The sequence below is a fragment of the Jaculus jaculus genome, chromosome 5 (genome assembly GCF_020740685.1).
Source record: "Jaculus jaculus isolate mJacJac1 chromosome 5, mJacJac1.mat.Y.cur, whole genome shotgun sequence".
NCBI classification, from domain to species: Eukaryota; Metazoa; Chordata; class Mammalia; order Rodentia; family Dipodidae; genus Jaculus; species Jaculus jaculus.
Genome location: NC_059106.1, coordinates 154,762,254 through 154,768,253, shown reverse-complemented (window position 1 = coordinate 154,768,253; position 6,000 = coordinate 154,762,254).

Genomic DNA, 6,000 nt, shown 5'->3' with positions numbered 1-6,000 from the left:
TTGTATCAGTTACTTTCATATTGCTGGGACAAAAATATCTTTCCAGAAGCAGTTTAAGGAAATAGTTTCTTTTGGCTTACACTTTCGGAGGACACAGTCCATCATGGACAGGAAGGCATGCTGTAAACAAGAGACCTTCATTACATTTTCACATCAGTCTTGGAGAAGTAGAAAGAAAGAACAGCAAGTGGGGCTGCCCCCAGTGACACATTCCCTTGAGTGAGGATATACCTATACAACTTTCTTTAAGACAATCACCCAACTGTTGATTAAATATTTTACAGATGAGGCAATAAGCGACATTTTTCATTAAAAATGTACCATACATGTGTTCATACATTTTGCTTCTGTGACTTTGTTTCACTGATTCATTGTAGCTGTAACCATTTCACTGCTAGTATGCTTGTTTCTATTTTTAAAATATGTGTTTGGTAATTTTTTAAAAGGTTTTTTGCAAGGAGAAAGAGAGAGAGAGAGAGAGAGTGGAGAGCAGAGAGAGAATGAGCATGCCAGAGCCTCCCGCCACTATAAATAAACTACAGCCACATGTGTACCTTGTGCATCTGGATTACATAGGTCCTGGGGAATCCAACCATGGTCCTGTTCTTCAGGCAAATGCCATAATCATGAAGCCGTCTCTCCAGCCCAACATGTGTGTTTTTCTTTTCTTTTTTATTATGGAATGCATTCCATAAAGTGTTGTGTGATATTGTGATACATCAGTGAATACATTTTCCTTCCAGACATGTAAATCATTGTGTAATTTTTAGTGAAATATATTTCCATAATAATATTTCTAGAAATATTTTTGAAATCATCAACTTTAGACATTTTGGTCCTTTGGAGCATTAACATTCACAGTGGAAGGGGTAGAGTCCAGGGGCTTGGAGAAATGGCTCAGTGGGTCTTAGGGCTTGCCACACACACATGAGGCACTAGGAGAGATTGACTCATTCATTTCCATTCTCCAGCAGTCAGGTAACCACAGAACTTGGCCACACATGCATGTAATCTCAGTCCTGTGTAGAATAGAGACAGAAGAGTGGCCTGAGCTCGCTAGCCAGTCATCCGGACTGAAAATGACAGCTTCTTGTTCACTGAGAGACTCCTCAAAAGAACACATGAATGAGGGAGATAGGACACCCATGTTGTGCACACCTATGACTCACATGCCTATGCTGACGTGAGTACATCTTCACACGCACACTCATACATACACCCCACCACAGACTAAACACACACACACACACACACACACACACACACACACACACACACACACACATTAAGAAGGTGCAAATTCTATGGCAGAACTAAAGAAATGACTTTATTCACTGCTTAGGATACCTGCAATAGTTGCTGTAAGAAAAAATGTGTCCTAACCTAGGTCAGTAAGAGACTTATTTCAGAATATTCCCTACCTCACTGGCAGCTGACTGGAAATGTAAATTAAGCCATTCCTGATGAGAAATTACTTACTTGACCAGCAAACACATGACATATATGAAATGTTTGATGTAATTAATTTTCCTACATTTGATAGGTTATAGCAATTCTTTTAAATTTGAACCTCTCTGTTTCTGTAACGATGCTGAATTTTTGTCATGAGTCTCCTCATTTTTAAAACAGAGATGTATTTGTAAAAGCCATATAGTATCATTCAGCTTAATGAGACTTTTAAAACAAAATCTAGTTTTAATTTATAGAACATAATGCAAATGAAAAACTGCAAACCTCGGTTTCTCACACCAATATTTTATTTTTTAAAATTGTGCTTTTAAACTACCAATATGTTTCCTTTCATTTTAGTTGTATATTTAAAGTAAAAAATGTTATAAATAACAATAAAAATTAAATGGTTTCCTTTTTTTATAAAAATCAATTTTTATGGAAACTAAAAATGCAACAATTCCAAGAAAGATATCATAGATAAATGTATGAGAAAATTACAGTTCTTCCACTAAAAGTAACTTTGCTTTATTATTAGATAGATTTGAGAGGACAGTTCAGTTCTTTTTATTTTTAGCTTAGCACACAAAGTAAAGAGCTACATGATCTCATTTTCAGACATTCTGTGTTCTTGTTGATATTCTTCTGGCACCTTCCTGTGCCCTGCCCCATTCCTGCTTGAGTCCTTGCTTCTCAATAGTCCTCCTTCTGCATTGTTATCATATATGTTCTAGTACCTTCCTTTTTATCCTTCCTCCTTCACTAATATTTCTTTCTCACTTCTCAGTGTCCATGACTTATACCACCCACATATCTATATACTAGTATATCCTAGAAAACACACACACACACACACACACACACACACACACACACACACATTCTAGGATCCACTTTTAACAGAAACATATTTATTTTTATGAATCTGGATCATTCTGTGTTACTTGCTAATTTCAAGCTAAGTGTTCAACATAATTCTTTCATAACATCAGAGGGTTTGATACAATGTACTTGGTGATCCTACATTCATGGCCCCCAGACATACAGAGTGAGGGATAGTGCAGTTAACACCCTGTACTTTCCTTTATGAATTAATTTATCTTCCCTCTGAAACTATAATTGCAAAGATTTTAATTTAAACAGTACAGTTTGGACAAAATCAAAACATTTGGGAGTCAGAACTCTGGGGAGAAATAAATGTGTACATATTTTAATAGTCATGTTTCTTACATGCTGTATTTGAAAAGCATGAAAGGTACATGAAATATTCACAAAAGTTGATGGCCTCATTAGATTTATATAAAAATGTCCTAGGTTGGAGAGATGGCTTAGCGGTTAAGTGTTTGCCTGTGAAGCCTAAGGACCCCAGTTAGATGCTCGGTTCCCCAGGACCCACCTTAGCCAGATGCACAAGGGGGCACACATGTCTGGAGTTCGTTTGCAGTGGCTGGAGGCCCTGGCATGCCTATTTTCTCTCTTTCTCTCTCTCTGCCTCTCTCTCTGTCGCTTTCAAATAAATAAATTAATTAATTAATTAATAACAATAAACAAAAAATTTTTTAAGTCTCCTTGGAACTGCTAGGTGCTGACTGCAAAAATTCTATCAATGGCTTTGTGCTCTTGAAATTATTGTATTTATCTATCATGAAGTAGGCTGTGATATTTGTAGAGGACACTTGAGAAAAATCTCATTATACCAGAGCTCATTTATGTTGTTTAATATATACCATATGAAAAAAGAGACATGATGTCTAATACTCTATTGCAAACAATAAATATCCATAAGCAAACTTATTATTTAGTTTGAAAATTATTAAAAACTTAAATAATCAAATAATTCTGTCATCTTATATGTATATTATTCAAAAATGTCAATGTAAATAACATGCAGCACATTGATATTTCAGTGTTTCAAAGTTTGCATCAATCACTTCTGGAAAAGTTCATAATTTCAATATAAAGGTTAAAATAATGTATTAATTCAAAATAAGCCTAAAAAGAGTGATGTTGCAATTAGTTTACCGTCATTTTTCTTCTGTCTGAATGAAATTTGTATTCAACATAAAATTTCTATCTTCAGAAGAGAAGATTTTAAAAAAACACCTAGAGACCATTGCTCTAGGGAAACATCTGATATTTTATGCTTGACATGGTCATGGGTTAATGGGTTGCTGTCTCCTAAAGACTCACATAAGTTCCACAAAGACTTACTTTTCTGCTAACTTTAAGTATGAGATATGGTCCAAATGTATAATCCCAACAAAAGGAGGGGGTCACAGAAAATGATGTCAGCTGGTAATCTAGCTGTTTCTGCATACACAAGTCTTTAAGTGTAATGTAAAAAATTTTTTACAAAAACAGGGCTGGAGAGATGGCTTAGCGGTTAAGCGCTTGCCTGTGAAGCCTAAGGACCCCGGTTCGAGGCTCGGTTCCCCAGGTCCCACGTTAGTCAGATGCACAAGGGGGCGCACGCGTCTGGAGTTTGTTTGCAGTGGCTGGAAGCCTTGGCGCGCCCATTCTCTCTCTCTCCCTCTATCTGTCTTTCTCTCTGTGTCTGTCGCTCTCAAATAAATAAATTAAAAACAACAACAACAACAAAAAAAAACAAACAAAACTACAAACAGCCCAAGTGTGAGGGGCACAGGGTATAGTAATATGAAATGGGAGTATTGTTTTGAGGTTTTATTCTCTGGTTACACATTTAGCATATAGAATAAAATTAGTGTAATCAGTGGGGGATACGGGATTGATTACAGGTTCATCGCAACTAAGCTTCATTTTAGAGAAACTTATTCTTTGACCTTTGATTTTTGACATCATACACAAGTGGGCAGTATTTCTGGCTCCCTGGTAAACTCTCACAGGAATGCATGTACAAAATGTGACAAACATGATGTAACAGAAAGAAATGTTATTAATAAAACAGATTTTATTGAAAAAAAATAGTTTCACAGGAAGAACATAGAACACATTATATGTAGAGCAGAAATCGTAGCATAGTGGAGAGAAGAAACGCTTATTTTATACAGCAAGACATTCCCGCTGATAATATTCTAATGAGATGATGAATGTGGCATTTAACTATGCTTTCCTTCCTAAGTAGACCAAGATGGGTAATTGATATTCAGAAATAAAAATTACCCAAAAGTGGAGCCCAGAAACATAGAGAAGTCCTGGAGTATCTTTATAAGTAGGTTTCTTTCTTTTTTTTTTTTTTTAGTAGAGTCTGTAGTGTTAATATTTACCACAGTAACTTAAGTGATATCAGCTGTAACCAAACCTGCCATAGACACAGCCAGTGCCCAGGACCCCCAGGACCCCACAGCCATAGGCTCAGACCACGCTTTCATAGTCTGCTGACATAATTGTAGCTCTGGTAGCTCATGGCCTCAAATAGAATGCTATGTCAAGGATTTAAAGAATAGTGTGCTTTGTCTGAGTGTCACTATCTTCCCAACAGTTTTACTTCCCTTCAGTGGGAGGTGTGGAGAAACACAGAAAGGGATACACTCTGATTAATATTAGGAAAATACTGTCATGTTTGCCAAGACAAGGACTTCTCATAGGTTATCATTAGTGGTCTATATCAGGTCTCATGACCAAATCATGTGAACTCAATTATACACGATTCATATATTTGCAAATTTACATCAAGTTGTACTTGCTACTAAGAATTATTTGACAAAAGTTTAGGGAGTTAAGAATAGCATTGCTACTCATGTGTATACACAGGTATATAGGCATATATTTTAACCATCGTGATTATCAAAGTGTCTGTATTTTGTTGGGTCATATGATTTATATTCTGTTAGAGGGAAGCAATCCCCTTAGTGCTTCATAATGGATATGCTGATATTCAAGTCTCATCACAGAAGTGCCTATACTCCTATAGTTGTTACCTCTTATCATTTCTGGAAGAACCATGTTGTAATAAAATTAAATATACTGTTCTTATTATCTTATGAGACATTAAAAGATGAATCTTTCTACAGTGAATGGGTGTATTCTTGGGAATCTCATTCTGATTTAAGAATTACCTTTTCAATTTTTAAAATTATTTTTGGTTACTTACTGCTCCACTGTTCACAGTAGTTAAGAAGTAGAACCAGCCAGTGTATTCAATAGACTGTTGTGATAAGGAAAACATGTATCCATATACACAGTGAAATTTCATTCAGCTACAAAAAAAAAAAAAATGGGACCATGGCCCTTGCAAGAAAACAGATGGAAATGAGAATCATTATATTAGTTGTTTGATAGTTTTTATTTTTGTTTTTCTATTGTTACAAAATAGTCACATTGGAGGAGTTGGTTGAGGCTACTTGCTTTGTGGGGCCAACCATGAAACCTGCTAGCCATGTGGTATCAGTGTGCACTATCAGACATGATCTTACACTGTGAATAAAGGCATTGGCTCATCCAATTGATGGGCATGTTGTATGTTCTGTGGTGATTCCCACACAAATTTGTAGTGAGAAAAAGAGTTTGAAATTATATTCCTGGTGATTGGCCTATGATTAGAATGTTACTTTCTAAGGTCTTTTTCTTCCC